The sequence below is a fragment of the Crocodylus porosus genome, unplaced genomic scaffold (genome assembly GCF_001723895.1).
Source record: "Crocodylus porosus isolate Cpor-Errol unplaced genomic scaffold, CroPor_comp1, whole genome shotgun sequence".
Lineage (NCBI taxonomy): Eukaryota > Metazoa > Chordata > Crocodylia > Crocodylidae > Crocodylus > Crocodylus porosus.
Window position 1 is genome coordinate 346,974 of NW_017728937.1, and position 18,853 is coordinate 365,826.

The following is an 18,853-nucleotide window of genomic DNA, read 5'->3' on the forward strand; positions in this document are numbered from 1 at the left end:
CAAACTCAGACGCAGCCTCTTTCCTCCTGCTACAAGGGATGAGGCTGCTACAAGCAGTAAAGAGAGGGGGGCAGCAGTGCCACCAGAGCCACTGCCTGGGCCTGAGACTCTCTCGTGTCCAGACACAGCAGCCACAAGCTCTCACACCATAACTGCAACCAGCACCGCAGTGTGCTCCACCCCATGTCACCGCCGATGCTGAGCCTTCCCGCGCCAGAGGAAGAGCTGGCGCTGGATCTGGATCTCAGTGCCCTGGCAAGGGGAGCTCTGGGGAAGGAGGGGGAATCAGCTGAGTTTATGCTCGACCCTCCTCAGGTTTTTTCCTTTCAAGCCACAAGGTCTTTCCCAGAAGGCACTTCAGAAGGTGCCTCTGTACAGGTGAAGGCAAGCAGCTCAGTTGAGTCCACTCTTTCTCCTGCTATGCCTCTGACTGCTGAAGAGGGGGAGAGTTTAGCAGCACCCACAGGTGCACCTGCACGCCAGAGGGAAAGGACTAGTACTAGCATGGTCTGGGATCATTATGAGCTGGCAGATGATCCCGCGTTTGCTATCTGCGTGCACTGCCGAGCCAAAATCAGCTGGGGCAAGGGAACAAAGTGCATGACAACCTCGGGGATGCTGAATCATCTTTGCAGGTACCACCCCTTTGCCACAGGAATGGCCCCCGCTCACTCCACAGGCCCCGTCCCCCACAACAAAGGAGGGCACCCTGGAACATTGGGGCAAAAGGGACCAGTTGCAAATGCGAGCAAGGTCACCCAGGCCATTGAGGAGATGCTTGCTCTGGATGGCCAGCCCTTCACCTGTGTTGAGCAGCCAGGGTTCAGGCAGCTCCTGGCACTGCTGGCTCCATCCTACCAGGTGCCTGCACACACCACCTTCAGCAGTTCAGTGGTGCCCTCCCTATATGAAGCATGCAGGGAGCACTTGAGGGGGGAGCTGCACAAGGCAGATCCCCAGGTGACCGTACACTTCACCTCAGACATCTGGAGCAGCCGGGGTGGAGATCATGCGTACCTCTCCCTCACAGGGCACTGGTGTGGCCAGTCAGGCCATCAGTGGGCTCTCCTTTACGCCAAGCTGATGGTTGAGTCCCACAAAGCAGCAAAGATAAGGGGGGCCGTGAACCGCACGGTGCAGGGGTGGCTGGGCGTTGGGCAGGCTGAGCTCACCCGCGGCTTCTTGGTCACTGACAATGGGGCCAATGTGGTCAAGGCAGTCCATGATGCCAACTTTGCTGGTATTCGCTGTGTGGCACACAATTTACATCTGATTGTGAGGGATGCCTTGGAGGGGGAGAGGGCTGCCAGTGATGGCACCAGCAACACCAGCAGGCTCATTTTCAGATGCAAGAAGGTGGCAGGCTACTTCCACCGGAGCATCAAGGGGGGCAAGATGCTGCGGGACAAATGAGCAGAGCTAAATGTCCCACAGCGCAGAATCATCCAGGACGTGGAGACTCAGTGGAGCTCCACATACACGATGCTCGAGAGGCCGGTGGAGCAACAGAAGGCCATCCATGAGCTGGCCTTGTTTGGGGAGATTGGGATCAGCAGCCCCCTGACCACAGCTGAGTGGGATGCCATCTCCCAGATCTTGATGGTTCCTCAAGCCCTTCCTCGAGGCCACTGAGACCCTCAGTGCTGCTGATGCCTTCCTCAGCCAGGTGGTCCCCATAGTGAAGGAGCTCTGCAGCCAAACAGAGAGCTTCCTGGGGGCCAATGTTCCTGGCTGGGGCAGGCCGCTTTCACCAGATGTGCAGGCACTGGTGAGGCGGCTGAAGGAGGGCCTTAGGAAAAGGCTTGAACCCTTGGGGTCCAACACAGTGAATATGCTGGCCGCCATCTGTGACCCAAGGGTGAAGGGCACCATATGTGGCAGCGAGACACTGAGTCACTGGAGGGAGGTACTTATTAAGACAGTGATGGAGGCAGAGCAGCAGAGGCAGGGGGAAGTGGGACAGGGGATCCACTGCCTGAACCCAGCCCACCACTCATGAGCCAGTCTTCCCCTCCACCATGTGCGCTGCCAATATGGGCTAAGGCCATGGCAAACATTAGGGGGTCCAGACCTATCAGACCCCAGGATCAGACAGACAGCCCTCACACCGTGGTGTCTGCCTATCCTGCCAAGCCTGTGGAGCCCCTGGACTGAGACCCCTTGGCTACTGGGCAACCTGCAGCCCGATGTGGCCGGATCTGGCCACAGCTGCCCGGGAATACCTGTCCTGTCCACTGACCAGTGTGCCAAGTGAGAAGGTGTTCAGCACGGCTGCGGATGTTGTGACACCCCAGTGCACCTGCTTGGATCCTGGTTTGGGGGAGCAGCTGGTGTTCCTCAAGGTGAACCTCCTGCTGCCGGGGTCCCCAAGCACCAGGTGCAGACGGAGCGAATGTCACCTCCTCGCTCCGTCTGGATCATGAGTTTTGTCTCTCAGCAGCCTAAGGTGCAGTTTCCCCCAAAACCCTGCACCTATCACCGAGAAAGTTGGCAGGCTTTGTGGGCTCCTCGGGGGCTGGCAAGCCTGCAGTTTTGAGCTCCCTGTGGCTTTCCACACAGAAGTCACAGGAGGTTTTCTCTCAGGAATTTGGGGTACTGTTTCTCTGTACCCCCGAACCTATCTTGTTGAAACTTGTCAGGCTTTGTGGGCTCTTCAGGCGCTACCATTCCTGCAAGTTTCATCAAGATCAGACAAGAAATGCCAAAGTTATAGCCTGCTTCGACCTTCCCCATTATAGCCTATGGGGAAGTCAAAGCAGCTCGAATATTCAACTTAGCTTTGACCTCGACTCAAAGCAAACCCACTTCCACTTGAAGCAGACAGCAAATCGAAGTGGGACCCGGTTTAATATTCGACACGGCTGTCGAATCGAATATGACCTGCTCTGCACAGTCCTGCTGTCTTGTATGCATACCAGCCCAGCCTGACTTCTTTACTTTTCAATCCATCCAGGAAGAGCACACACCAACTGCTGAAACTTCCTTAGCCTGAGAAAGGGTTTTTGAACCCAAAAGCTTATTTAATAATTGTTTTCCAACTATTTAAGCTAGTCTAATAAAAGATATCAGATTCACCCAAAGAACCTTGTCTGTCTATACATGCTATTAATTTGCAGTAGGCTTACTCTGCAGTAAAATACTAGCAATAAGCCTTCCCTGGGAGTGCACCTACATGTAGATTTGCTCTCAGTGGGAGCAGCACCATACAGGGCTAACCCCACCCTGCTATACCCCCCCTGCAGCACCCCAGGGGAACTCCAGGGAGCCCCAGGTGCTAGTGCAGGGGCTAGCAAGGGGCACAGGACTGGTCCCAATGCATAGGGGCCAGGAGAGCTCTGCCAGCTGCAGCGGCAGCTGTCTCCTAGCCCCATAAACATTGGGAGGGGACCTGATGTGCTCCAGACTGGGAGACAGCTGCCCCTGCAGTAGGCAGAGCTCTCCTGGCCCTGTGCCCATCAGGACACACAGCTTCCATGGAGGCCCCTGCTGGGTAGGGCTTCCCTTCCCAGGAGGGGGTTCACTGGGAGTTGTCCCAGGTTTGGGGCAGCTGCTGGTGAACCTCCTGTTGAGCAGAGGCACACATAGTTTACTGGCAGCTGTCCTGCTTGGCACAGAGCTGGCTAGCTACTCTGGGGAGCAGCCAGAGGCTGGTTCCTAGCCCTTGTCCACTCCCCAGAGCAACTAGCTCCTCGCTGTACAGAGCTGCTCTGGGGGGCAGGTAGAGGCTGAGTTCCCAGCCCCTGCCTGCACCATGCAGAGCTGCTCAGGAGCAGGACTGGGTTCCCAGCTGCCACTCACCTTCCGGAGCTGCCAACTCCACACTGGGAGATGAGACAGGGGGTAGAGAGCTCCCCAGTCCTGGTGCTGATCAGCTTCTGGTGGGAGCGGGGAGCTAAGCAGCATCAACACTGGGGACAGAGAGCTCCCTGTCCCCTGTGATCCCCTACTGCCTGGACTGACTGAGAGCAAATTTGCTCCCAGTCAGCGTCTGCATGAGTGTTACTGCACAGTAATTACTATGCAGTTAATTTAGTACCTGTATTTACAGATACTAGCTAACTGCTCAGTAGCCTAATTTACTGCACAGTAAATGTGCTGCACACATAGATAGTGATGCTTTACTGCACAGTAAAGTGTCTCATGTAGACATGCCCACTGTGCCTTATTTTACTGAACAGGAAGCTTAAAGTGCATTAATAGCATGCACCCAAAGAAAGGGATTGTTTAGGAAGGTGAATAAGGAGAAGGGGGATAAAAATTAAGAAAATAAACTTTTAGCATAACTATAGGAGGGAAAAAAACCTCCCTCCAATGGTGTGTATAAACTATACTGCTTGGTTTGTTTTTGAGATAAAGGACAGAGAATGTAGGCCCTGTCACTTCTCTCTCATGAGACTTCTTGCTGACGAGGGGATTTTCCAACCTCATTATGGAGAGGAACTAAGAATCTTCTCCCCTCCTGTCCACCCCTTTCCCTTCTCTGTTTACCCAGCACTACCGAGGTGAGGGCAGGGAAGGGGAGGAGGGGGATGGAATATTTCTCACACAGTTTATTCTAGATCAGCATTTCTCAACCCATGGGTCATGACCCAAAAATGGGTTGCAAGAATATATGAAAGGGTCATGAACAAACTTTAAAAATGGATTCTTCTTTAAAGGAGAAAAACATGGGAAACTGTGGCTTTTGCCTTGCAGGCTGTCAAGAGTTCCAGCCTGCAAGGGGCTGCTTGGCTCCCTGTACCTCACACCCCCCCCCACTGCCCCACACATCTACCCCCTACCCCACACACTGGGGAGCTGGGGCCGGGGTTGGGGGGCAGTGGGTCAGGACTGGACATCAATGTTTACAAATGGGTCCTGGCACAAAAAAGTTTAAGAACCACTGTTCTAAATCAATGAGTAGGGCATAAGTGCTCCAGGGCCCCCATAGTGTCTTTCTGAGTGAGGTGTCACCAATGTTCCCGTCCCCTCCAACTCCAAGAGTCTTAGGATTGCTGTAGTAGGAGCAACTTCAGCCTGTCAGGAGCCCAGCACCCTGTGATGACATATTAATCTACTGCAAGAAAAGAGAAAAGAGGGGATCAGTCAAGATCTCTGTCTGAAAAATTAAAATAAAAAATAAGGTACTGTCTTAGTGGGAGTCACCAGCTGGCACTGTTACATGTCATGTTTTAAATGACAGTATGTTTCCCAGCTTGCAAGCTGTATACAGGGCTTGAAAAAACTGTTGTTAGTTCTGCCATGCTATTTGCTTGTGCGAGGAGGTGTTGGAAGCAGAAAGATTGTTTCCTTGTTGCTTTAATATCTATATCTAGAACCAGTTCTTGAGCCAGAATTACTTCCTAGGAAATGACTTGGAACAGTAGTCAGCAACCTTTTAAGGCTGCAGGATGGCCTGGCCCAATTCAGGTCAGAGGCAAGCAAGCAGGCAGATGAATAGGTGCTAGCACCCATCCGCTACAGGTGCTTTTTCCCATAGCAGCATGGAGAGAGTGCCAGTAGCCAATGCTTTTCCATGCAGTGACATATGAAAGCAACTGCTGAGAAAGCCCCCTCCCCACCATATGCTGCTGAAACCCCATGGCCATGGGCCACATCAAAAGCTTTGTAGCTACCTGACCCAAGTCTAAAATGTTTACACCAGTATCAGTGGAAGAGAAGTGTGCCTACTTGCTGCTTGCAACCACTTTGATACAAAGACTGGTGCATATAACATAAAGAAGTTGCATTAAAATATATATATCCAAAATCCAGCAAGAACCTGAGCTGCAAAGCCCTGATATCTGCTACCAATAAGCAAAGTGGCAACAACACACTTTAGTAACCATTTACTCACTCTTAGTGTCATATTGAGAGAAGTGATCTCCGTGGTGAGACCTGCATATTAAGCACCTAGCACATTTTGGAGATGCCATAGAAATAAAAATAACAGGGATGGCCAAACTTCAGCACAAGTACCACAAGTGGCATGGGCAGCCTGTTTCTGGCACATGGAAGATCAAGGAGACAGGTGGCAGGTAAGACAGAAAGCAGAGCAGGAGGTCAGGCAGGGAGCACAGAGCAGGAAGAAGGAAGCAGAGCAATGGGTAGGGCAGGGATACAGTGTAGGGAGCAGAAAGCAAAGCAGTGGATGGGGCAGAGGAATAGGACTGGAGTGGAACTCAAACCAGATGCAGGGCTAATTTGTCACATCCCTGACAAAATCCTTGGTCTCCACAGACAAAAGTTCTCAGTCTAACTACTTAAAAGTCTTTACACTAAATAATCTACCCGTGTAAATAAGTTCAATGAAAAATTTTCACCTAAACTACCCTAAGAATCAGCTAAGGTTCTGGCACATTGGTTATTGTTTGTCTCTGTTGGTATTTATATAACCCAAACATCTGACAAACACCCTAAAATATGTTTAGGTAGTTGGCAGGAAACTTCAGTGAAGACCAGCCTGTTTGGCAGGCACACCACAAATTAGCAGTGCCCCAACCCCAAACATCACTCTGATTCCCTTTCTCTGCCCCATTTGCTGCTTTGCTTTCTATTCTGTACTCTCTACTTCCTGACCAATCTACTGCTCTGCTTTCTGCCTGTGCTCTGCCTGATCTTCTGCTCTCATTTCTTCTCTGAACTTCATGGAGTCTTCTACTAAAAACAAAGAAGAGAAGTCTTGATATTTGTAAGGGAATAAAACAAGAAAAGTCCTCCCACACCTTTTAAAATAGAATATAAAGAAGCAAAACATGGCACAAACTCAAGTTATTTTTCTTTTGGAGTGACAGCAGAGAGAACAAACCCCTAGAAAGTAAACTAAAGGCAACATTCCTGTACCGGCTATGGGACAGAGCTTGATCCAAAGCTTGTGGAAGTCAATGGAAGTGATCGCCATGGCATTTGGATCAGGCCCGTGAACTGGGCAGGGCCAAATAGAGGTTTTCCATCTTCAAATTCATAGATTCATAGATTGTAAGGCTGGAAGGGACCTTGGAAGATCATCAGGTCCAGCCCCCTGCACCAAGCGGGAAAGATAACTGGGGGTCAAGTGACCTCAGCAAGGTGAATGTCCAGTCTCCTCTTGAAGATTTTCAGGGTAGGTGATTGCACGACCTCTGGAGGGAGCTTATTTTACAGTATGGACACCCTGACTGTGAAGTTTTTCCTAATATCAAGCATGAATCAATCTTCCATGAGTTTGTAGCCATTACTCCTCATTTTCCTCTCGGGTGCCCTGGTGAACAGTTGCTCACCAAGCTCTTGATGTACTCATCTAGTGTATTGGTAAGCTGCTACCAGGTTCCCTCTCAGCCTTCTTTTCCTCAGGCTGAAGAGTTCCAGAACCCTCAGACTTTCCTCGTATGGCTTGTGAGCCCGTCTTGCTTTGAGTATCCGTTCACGCGCCGCCTTGGCGCAGGCGCCTGGTGATGGACACGGGGAGGCTTTATGCAATGTCTGACAGGGACCCCGATCACACTGGGGAAGACCCCAGAACTCACCTGCCACGACTTTGAGTGTTTCATCGGTGGTGGGGTCTCCTGTTGGCTGTCCCTTGAGGTGGGTTGTTCCTCCTGATGGATATTTGTGGGGCTCCACCTCCACTACACCCCTTCCATACGCCAGCCTCTGATGTGGGCCACCTGATTCTGATGTGGCTGGCCCTCTGGTCTTGATGACTCTTTCCTGCCATACGATCTCAGGCATCAGGGCTTCTTCTTTCCTTAACAGACTCTGGGTCTGTAGAATGTTCTCCTTTCCTGCATGTCTCCCACGCTTCCCGCCGGTTGTCTGTGACTTCTTGAGAGCAGTTCTTGTTGTGCGGCTGTCACCTGGACCCTTCAACAGAGTGTCACCTTGCTATGGGTCAATTCTTCTCCCACGACCCAGTCTGCAAGCGCTGGAAGTTCCACCGAGACATCCCTGCCTGGTAAGAGTTTTCTCTGTCTTGCCAGCGCTGATCACAGTCAGTATGGAGAGCACCCACAGCCTCTGCTGCCTCTCCCGCTCTCCACAATACCCAGCTAGTGCCAGCTTTTAGCTTGACTGGCTGGTGATCATCTGTGATTTCACCTGCCAGCCCCAGCTGTATATAGGTGCGGCTGACGAACCACACAGGTTTTTCTCATCAAGAGCATTCGTCTGTAGTCTGGAGCCCTACAGTAAGTAAGTTTTCTTTATTCTCGGGGCTTCCTCTCTGGGGTTGCGTAGTCCCTGTGCTTGTACCCCTGGGACAGCTTGCCTTTTAAGATTCTGATCATATGGATGGCTTTTCTTTGGACACCCTCAAGCTTTTCCACTTCCTTGTTAAAGTGTGGTGCCCAGCTGCAGTCTCACCAGAGACGCAGTATTCCAGCTGTGGTCTCACCAGTGCTAAGTAGAGTGGAAGCATCATTTCCTTGGTTTTGCTGGAGATGCATCTATTGTTGCATGCCAGAGTATGATTTGCCCTACTGGTTACAGTATCGCACTGCTGGCTTATATTCATACTGTGGTCTGTTATTACCCCCAGGTCCCTTTCATTTATGGTGCTAGTCAGTTTGGTGCCACCAAGCCTGTAGGTGTGTTGGGGATTGCTTGTCCTGATTATGATTCAACACTACTACGTCATCAGCTGGAATTCCCCATGCTGCAAGCTTATTTTCAGAGACAGAAAGAATCCTAGACCCTCTCTACTTTGGGTTCTACAACTTCATATAGGGCTTTTCCTTCACTAAAAGCATCATGGCAGACAACTACCAACCCTAATATTTAGTAACAATAACATCTTCTGTATAAACCTCCTTTCATTCCAGAACATTTTAAACATTATTTACAAACAAGACTTACTTTCTCTACCTCAGATATGCAGATGCCTCCAAAATCAAGCAAGACAGCTGTCTATAGGACACAGTAGTGCTACAGTACACAACAGTTTAGGACAGAAAGTAAGAAAAATCCAGAGAGCAAGAGTGACTAAAAAAGATGGACTGTATCTATAAATAACTACAACTTTGCCCTTTGCTGCATCTTCTGTCTAATAACCTCAGCATGATTTAAGCGTGAAAAGGGGTGTGATACATTATTTGTCTATTACAGAAAGAGAAACTAGCAGGGAGAGACAAAATTATTTGTTTAGCATCACAGAGTAATTCAAGTCTAGATTAAGAAAAAGAAACCAGGTTGCTTGATCCTCCAGTTTTTCCATTCTAATCCCAGGCCAGCACTGCCACTCTAAGAGGCTAACAGGACATTAGAGCTAATGAAAAACCATATTCAGAAGCCCTTGACCTGAGCTGAGGTGTATGGGGCACTGCTGACTCAGCAGGAAGAGTGCCACCTATTGAATTACCTGTGCCATTTCCTATTGCACATTGCTTTGGTTATACTCTGGTTTCTCTTCAAATCTCATAAACCCATTGCCTTGTTCTACACCTAATCTTTGAAATCTAACAAAGGTCACACCCTTCAAGTTGCAGCAGCTGCTTATTCGGACCATCAGGTTTCTATGACTTTTTATACACAATTATCTCAAATGTTCAACTAACTGCAGCCTCACAGAAATCTCTTCCCTTTACTTTTTCTCCTTCTATATATCACTATTTTCATTCATCTCTCCTTCCTTATCCATATATCCTCCATTTCAAGCCCTCCTCTTCTTCAATGCAAGTGAGGAGAGTCATGAAAATAAAAAAATCATATATGCCAAGAATGGAGAGGCCTAGGAACATCCTTCTGCACGATTTTCTTTGTTTCCCAACCGAAGTATTGATGAGTTTAGTAGCAAAAAATAAAGACAGTGTTGCTGAAAGAATCAAAGATAAAGATAATTAAAAAACAAACAAGGGGGAGCGTTTTGTCTACAGATTAGTCAGTGTCTGTCAGGCTGCATAATAATGGATGCATCTACACAAGACATTTACTGTAGAGTAGTCTAGTTAACTCTGCAGTAAACATCTCACCGAACTATTAGGCTGCAGAAAACTAATTAATGCCCCAGCAGTTTTTTTACTCTGCAGCCCCACATATGTAGACATTGATGCAACTGGCTGGAGCACAAAGGTGTTTTAGTGTGGGGACTGCCTGCTAGCTAGCCCTGCACGGGGGACCCTCATGCCCCAGCCAGGCCCTCCACAGCAAGTTGAGCCAGGTTGGAACAGCCCTGGGCTGGCAGGCAGACCCCCTGGACCCTCTGCCAGCTAGGGCTGCTCCAACCTGACTCAACATTCCACAGTCCTGGCCGCACATGTTAACGTGGCACCCAGGAGCAATAAACTCTGGTGCAATATGTGCCAGAGTTTATTGCTTCGCTTTAATAGCATGTGTAAACATGCCCAATGTTAATTGTTCCAGCAAAGGCTGAGCCCTAGTTTACACTTAAACGTTTTGCTGGCATCTGTATGATTGCTGGGGATATGATTCTTTTGCCAGCATTGTTATGTCAGGAAAAAGTCCTAATGTAGATGCTGTCATTCTGGCAATAGAAGCCATTTGCAATTATAGTTTATCTTGCTAAGTAACTGTATGGGTTCACACCCTAGCTCAGAGGTGGGCAAAAGTAGGCCCGGGGGCCAGATGCAGCCCGCCAGGCCATTCTATCCTGCCATGGTGTCCCTAAAAAATTTAGAAAATTAATATTAAGCTGACCTGGGCTGCCTGTCATGCGGCCCTTGATGGCTTGCCGAAACTCAGTAAGTGGCCATCTGCCCAAAATAATTGCCTGTCTCTGCCCTAGCTACTGCTGCTAGCAAGGGCTCTTGGTCTTCTTCCCATGTTTCTACACCATTTTTGACCATTTTGTTGCACATGCTTGTGCTCATTTATTGTACTTCTTGAGATCTTTCATTGTATATGCGTCTTCAAGTAGCGGGCATTGCATAGTCTGAGGCTCTGTGCCATAGTCACAGCTGGTGGAACCAATGGTATAGCGCCACTTCTTCGTTAGTTCTTTGGAGCTCCAGTGCGTAGACAGTTAAGACATCACCACCTTTGCCATGGTTTGACTGCCCTTGGTGGCAAGGACTCAGCCACTGGAATGTACATTTTTTTGCTGTCAAGTATTTTCTTCAGGCTCTTGTTCCACCTCTGTAATCGTGTCTCTTTGGGTGTGGCATCAAGAGCTTGGGTGCTGGTGAGGAAGCTCCTGCATGACTGCAGACATTTGTGTGCTGATGTTTGTTTGCTATAGGGGACATAGCAGAAGTGTTCACATTGCAACCCCTGTCAGGTAATACCTGGTAATGCCTGCAAATTCTGCTAGCACTCCAGTCCAAACCATGATGTTGAGGGCTCTTGGTGCATTCTACAAGAAATGTCAAGCCCCCCTCTAAACCAGAAGCCATTATGTGTGCTGCACCCAAGATGTACAGTAGAGGCTGTTGTCATTTGGAACTGGATATGTGAAACTGACATTTGAAAAGTTTTGCTCTGAGTCACTTTCCAACTTGTGGCACAGAACATAATGATTCTTATTCAAAACTGCCTGCTTGCCTGGAGGGGATTCTACTGAGAGATTCTGTGGTTCCCTGACCACTTCACACGCACACACATTCTTTCTCTTGCCTTCAGCTGCTGAGCACAGTCACATGAGCTTTACTTCTGTTGTTTCTGCGTGCCTGATTCCCTGCAGAAGCTGACTGGCTTCATAGCCCATACATCTACATTGTACAATATGTAGATCTCCATGGTCCAGATTAGTATCGCCATATCCTGCAGAATATCTATAAAATATACAGTGCCACCTCCATGCTCGTGGTTGTAACAGGGAGCCAGAGGCTCCTGTTACTTTAAGACAAAAACTGCAACAGATATGTCCACAGGCAGATGAACACAGCTGAATATGGGCTAGCTGCAAGAGCGAAGGCAGCCAGGGACCTATATGGTTGCAAGTGCTTACTGTGCAACTAGCTGCATAGCAATAGGACAGTCGGGCAGAGCCCCAAGTAGGTAGGAGGAGAAAAAAATGCAGTTCAGCAAAACAGCAATAGGCTGCCCTTAAAGGTAAGAGGACTTAGGTACCCTGCTCCTTTTAAAGAGGGGAAGCTGCTAGGGAAGAGCCCTAGTAGTGAGTGAGGAATCCCAGCTCCTGGTTGCCACGACAACCAGAGTTAGCTGGTGACCCACACCTGCCAGTGGTCAGCTGACCGGAAGGGGCAGGGCCTGGCTCACATTTAAACCCCAGGGCAGAGGACAGGCTGGCAGTTCCCTGCTAGCAGCCAAGGGAGAAGGAGCTCTGCCAGAGCAAGTAAAGGGGAGAGGCCTGACTGCACGAGCAGCTCCTGATTGCTGTTATGGGGTGGAGAATTCCCTGCAGGGATTGAATGATTTTTTAGCCGGATGGCTTAGGTTTTATGTTATAGCCCAGGGGCTTGTGTTTTGTGTTTGCTGTTTAGAACCGGAGGTTTGGGTGAGGCTATCAGGGGTTGGAGGAGACCTCATTGGGGACCCATGGCAGCATGGAGACCCTAGCCCCAGAGAGGGGGGTAGCGAGAGTCCCCAGACAGGGGGGCAACCAGAAGCCCCAGAGAAGGGACGGCATTGACGAATGCCCAGTGAGGCGCAGAATGAGACAGAGCCGTGGAGAGCCCAGGGAGGACAAGGGGTACAGAGTAGAATAAGGCCCAGACTAAATGATGTGAGTACCATCTGCGAGGCTTGGGCTGTCGTGTAGGGAAGGAAAGGAGCCGCAGATAGCATCCCCTTGCATCAGGGAAGTAAATGGGCAGCCTCCTGCTTAATTAACACCTTCTAATTAATCAATCAACAACAAGGAGTGGCAGGAAAGAATGCAGGCGGGGTCCCCAGTAGACAGACCCCAAAGGGGCGCACCTGTCACAATGGTGCATTGGCCAGGAAACTTTCATACAGCAGTATGCATAAGACGGTGGTTTGCCTGTATGAGGAAAAGAGCCCTTAGGTCCATTGAGAGAGAGCAAAGGGAGCAGACGCTAATCCCTGACCCAGAGCCACAGCAGCAAGTTGAGAACTGGCTGTGTCTAACAATACAAGGTGGTGGAAGTGACAGTGGATGGAAAAAAGGTATGGGCTATATTAGACTCAGGCTTATTACAGACTATGGTGCAGAGCGATGTGGTACTGACAAAAGAAAGGGGAGTAGCAGATCGTGTAAAGGTGCAATGTTGGTGCAGGGACTCCCTTGAAATAGACAGGGTGGGGGCCACGCTACAAGTAGGCAAGAGGACCCGTCAGATGCTAGCTGGGGTCGCTGAGCGTTTACCCTATCCAGTAGTACTAGGCTGTGACTGGCTCGAGTTGTTAGAAGAGATAATCAGTGTGAGGCCAGGGGAGGGGGCTGAAGTGTTCGCAGGTGCAACCGAACAACCTCCTCCCGAGAAAGAGCTGAACAAGAGGTGGACATCAAACACTTGTGGGAGGACGAACATTTCCAGTTGGAGCAGAGTCAGGAGCCAGATTTTCAGTCTGCATTGCAGGAACACTTGACCCAAAGAAACGGTGAGGTATTACGGCCAGAGCTGATGAAGATGACACCGAGATTCGAGATAAGAAACAACCTCCTGTACCGAGTTGAACAAGGGAAGCCTGAAGGAGGGGAGGTCGTACAGTTGCTGGTGCCTCGGTGCTATCGACGAGCTTTATTGAAGGTGGCTCACGAGCTCCCTATGTGGGGACATTTGGGCAGGGACAAAACTGAAGCCTGTATTTGGGCAAGATTTTTTCGCCGGGACTGTTGTGGGAAGTGGCAAGGTATTGTGCTTCATGTCCCGTGTGCCAAAAAGTGAATCCAAGACAACCCCCAAAGGCTCCTTTAGTTCCGATGCCTTTGGTGGAGGTTCCCTTTGAGCGGGTGGCACTGGACATCGTGGGGCTGCTTCCCCAAAGTAGCGCCTGAAACCAGTATATATTAGTTTGCCTAGATTATGCAATGAGGTACCCAAAAACTGTGCTGATGCGGACAGTGTCCACCCCAAAGGTGGCAAACAAGCTAGTGAAGATATTCTCCCATGTAGGACTCCCTAGAGAACTGCTGACAGATTAGGGAATGAATTTTACATTGCAGGTGTTCGAGGGAGTGAGTAAAGCTTTAGGAATTAAAATGCTGAGGATGGCAGTGTATCATCCCCAAACGGATGGACTCATGGAATGTTTTAATCAAACACTGAAACAGATGTTAAAGAAGTTTGTGGTTGAGAGCCCTCAGGAGTGAGATAAAATGATACCACCTTTGTTGTTTGCAGTAAGGGAGGCACCCCAGGCCTCAACCGGGTTTGCACCCTTTGAATTATTACGCGGCCGGCAACCAAGGGGGATCCTGGACCTGATTAAAGAGAGTTGGGAAGAACAGCAGAGTAAGGACCAGAACTTGATCCAATACATAATACACCTGCAGGAACGCCTTGAAGTAGCTCAGAGCACAGTCTTAGGAAACCTCAGGTAGGCACAGCAACTTCAAGTGAGATATTACAACTGAGGCACCCGGGAAAGGAAATTTGACATGGGAGACTGTGTGTTGGTTCTATTACTGGACTGGGAGAGCAAATTAGTCACTCGGTGGCAGGGACCCTACGAAGTTATACGCCAAGTGGGGCCCATAGACTACGAGGTGTACCAGACAGAAAAACAGAAAAAGAAGCAGGCATACCATGTTAATATACTAAAGAAGTGGGAAGATCGGGAACGTATATATCTAGCCCTTCATCCTGAGGGATTAGAGTTGGGACCCTCATTGACAGAGGAGAGTGGACCAGGGGACATAGAACTGGCCCCACGACTATCAAAAGAGCAGAGAAGACAGGCTGCCGAACTAATCAGAGAGTATGGAGATGTGTTCCGGGAAACTCCTGGGGAAGCTCAGGGTGTGGTACGTTGGATAAGAACTCCTCCGGCCCAGGTGATCTGTGAGAACTGGCAGTGGATTCCCCAGTGACTGCAAAGCCAGATGAAGACAGAGATAGTGATGATGCTGGAGAAGGGCATCACATGTGAATCCCAGTGACTGGTGGAGCCCCATTGTAGCAGTACCTAAGCCCAATGGAAAAATTCATCTCTGTATCGATTTCCGGAAGGTAAATGCAGTAGCTAGGTTCGACGCCTACCTGATACTGAAAACAGGTGAGCTGATAGAAAACATTGAGCAAGCCCACTACATCTCCACCTTAAACCTGACAAAAGGTTACTGGCAGATCCCAGTGGCACTTAAAGATCAAGAAGAGACAGCATTTGCCACCCCTTGGGGTCTTTTCCAGTTCCAGTGCATGCCATTTGGATTACACGGAGCCATGGCTACATTTCAACAGCTAATGAACAGGGTTTTAGCTCCCCATGGGGGTTACACCACGGCTTACATAGACTATATTATTATCTACACTGAGAACTGAGAGGAACACCTCACCGCACTAAGAGCGGTAGTACAAGACTTGAGAAGGGCCAGGCTGACAGCCAGTCTGAAGAAATGCACGATAGAGAAAAAGGAAATACAATATCTGGGGTTCCTAGTAGGAAGTGGAAGGGTGAGACCATTATTAAGCAAGGTGGAGGCCTTGCAGAAGTATCAAGCTCCTCATACTAAAAGACAAGTGAGGGCTTTTTGGGGTTAGCCAATTATTATAGGAGGTTTGTACCCCACTTTGCAGAGTTGGTAGTGCCTTTGACAGAGATGATAAAGGTGGGGGTTCCTACTAAGGTGAGATGGACACTGGCTGCGGAAGAGGCTTTCTGAGCAGTGAAGAATGCACTGCGCTTACAACCCATACCATATACACCAGACTTCAATAATCCATTCCAGGTGCAGACCAATGCATCAGAAGTAGCTATTGGAGCAGTGTTGGTTCAGAGAGATGGAGAAGAGCGCCCTATAGCCTATGTAAGTAGGAAATTGCATCCACAGGAACAGAATTACGCCATGACAGAGAAGGAGTGTTTGGTGATTAAGTGGGTGGTGAAAACACTCCGATACTATCTACTAGGACATCGGTTCACGCTGATCACCGATCATGCACCCCTACGCTGGTTACAGACCATGAAGATAGACAATGCTAAGCTGATGAGGTGGGCCCTTAGTCTGCAGCCATATTGTTTTGAGATAAAACTTTGCCCTGGTACCCAGAACACAACTGCCAGCTTCTTCTCAAGACAATATGAGGAACAAGAGGGGCCAGGCGAAATGGAAAGACCCCGGACAAGAGAGAGGAGAAGAGGTTGTGTAGCAGGAAACCCTAACCTGTTACTAGGAGGCAGGACGACCCCCCCTAAGTACAGACCCTTCTAGCCAGGGCCAGCCCATCAGGTGGCAGGAGGAGGAAGGTCAAGGCCTTATAAAGGGAGAAGAGAAAAAGATAGAGGGGCATCAGAGAGGCAGACCCCCATGGCTACGATATGGCATTTGCCTTCTTGGCCAGAAGGATACACCAAGTGCGGGGCCCTACAGGCCTAAGTGAGACCCTACCAAGGCTGGCTCATGTGGGGGGGGGTACTACCTTTGGCAGGGTGACTCCAAACAAATCCCACATGGTGCGACCTTGGGGAAAAGACAAGTAGGAGGCACCTGAAAACCTCCGCCTCCCGTTCCTGAGTTGTCGGGCGACCAAAGGAGAGCGAAGTCCCAAACAGCAGCGGTACCTGAAAATGTGGAGACTTGTCCTGGTGAGTTTGAGTCTTTAGGGGGGGAGGTGTGTTGCAGAGCACTTAGGTGCCCTGCTCCTTTTAAGAAGGGAAGCTGCTAGGGAGAAGCCCCAGCTCCTGGTTGCCAGCGCAACCAGAGTTAGCTGGTGACCCACACCAGTCAGCTGACCGGAAGGGTCAGGGCCTGGCTCACATTTAAACCCCAGGGCAGAGGCCAGGCTGGCAGTTCCCTGCTAGCAGCCAAGGGAGAAGGGCCTCTGCCAGAGTGAGCAAAGGGTAAAAGCCTGACTGCATGAGCAGATCCTGATTGCTGTTATGGGGTGGAGAATTCCCTGGTAGGGATTGAATGATGTTTTAGCCAGATGGCTTAGGTTTTATGCTATAGCCCAGGGGCTTGTGTTTTGTGTTTGCTGTTTAGAACCGGAGGTTTGGGTGAGGCTATCAGGGGTTGGAGGAGGCCTCATGGGGGACCCATGGCAGTGTGGAGACCCTAGCCCCAGAGAGGGGGGTAGTGAGAGTCCCCAGACAGGGGGGCAACCAGAAGCCCCAGAGAAGGGACAGCATTGACAAATGCCCAGTGAGGCGCAGAGTGAGACAGTGTTGTGGAGAGCCCAGGGAGGACAAGGGGGACAGAGTACAATAAGGCCCAGACTAAATGATACAAGTACCATCTGCGGGGCTTGGGCTGCGGTGTAAGGGAGGAAAGGAGCCGCAGATAGTGCCCCCTTGCATCAGGGCAGTAAATGGGCAGCCTCCTGCTTAATTGACATCTTCTAATTAATCAATCAACAACAAGGCATGGCAGGAGAGAAGGCGGTCAGTTGGCCCATAACAGGTGGGTGGGGTCCCCAGTAGACAGACCCCAAAGGGGCGCACCTGTCACAAGGATACAGCTGCTGCAGTTAGGGGAATACTTGACTGGAAGAGGAGGAGCTCAGGAAATATAAACCTGGGTACCTAAAAACTTGGGTACCTAATGCAGAGGGACATGTGTGGCCCTGAACTAATACAAGGAGGAGAGCAAGAGAGAAAGAGGCAGTGGTGGGCTGAGGTTGAGAGGGCCAAAAGGATCCCTAAGCTTATTGTGACCTGAGAAAGAGGCTGAGAAACTGGGCTAGAGCAAGTAGGCCTAGGCTAGAAGTCTACAGTCAGGGTAACCAGTGGCCAAAGGCCAAGAGTGCTGAAGCCTATATAGGCTGGTGAGCGAGTTGAGAAGAAAAGCCATGATGCCTAGGTTTGGCTATGGGGGGGGGGACACTGGAGGTCACAATTAAAGCCCTTGAGGCTTAATTGGGGCCAATAGGCCCATGGGTGGTGACCACAGACTTGAAGTAGTGCTAGCCAAGCATAAGTAGGTCCACCCAGGCACAAGAGACCTCCACAGAGAACAGAAGAGGTTCAGTTAGTGGGCAGAAGGCCTAGGGACTAAGATAATTTAGTTAAGTAATTTAGACACCAGTGAGATCTCTCTAGGACTCAGGGACAGCATCCCAGTCAGTACCAAAAGAACTTTAAGGCATGGAAGCTGAGATAGGAAGAGGGCTTATATAGAGGACCTGGAGTAGGGGTAGGATTAGGGTGGCCCCTAGGGAGTGCCACAGCTGCCCTCATGGCCCAGCAGTGCCATGAAATAGCTAAAGATAAAAAAAGAGTATTTGTGAATTGTTCTACTGGAAGACTGCATCTGCCAGAATACAGCCCTGTAGCTCTGGCTGAGTTAGTGTGATGAGAAGCCCAGCCTCCAATATTTTACTTTTCTGCTCTCTGGCCAGAAGGAAAATGAGGATGAGCAATTACATAAATAAGAGGAAATATGAGAGATGGCACCCACTTCAGTAGTGATATCCTCTGTTTCTAGTCCTGAGACACTATTCATCATGTGTGAATGCCAGCATATCTTTGTCAGCTAATGAGCCCACAGAGCCCACAGCTCCCAAAAACTGTGTCAAAATGCTACAGGGAATGCACAGTGAGATGAGCCCATGCTTTTAATCTTTTTTGGATTAGGTGTTGAAACACTTAGATGGTCATGACTACTGTATCTATTTTGTTATGAATTGACGACTAGCCTGTCAAAACAAGCATCAGGCACCCAGCCAGTTTGGAGCTGAAGAACCAGTCATAATGGTTTGTCCTAGGAAGCAGATTATCCCAATTCCACCAGGGATTTGAAAACTTCTGCACCATGTTATTACTACTATTAGTTGTTTGGGGGGGTTTCTGGTACTACTTCTTGAGTGGAAACATGGTATTCAGGTGAATCAAATGTCTAGCTGAACATGGAAAACAAAAC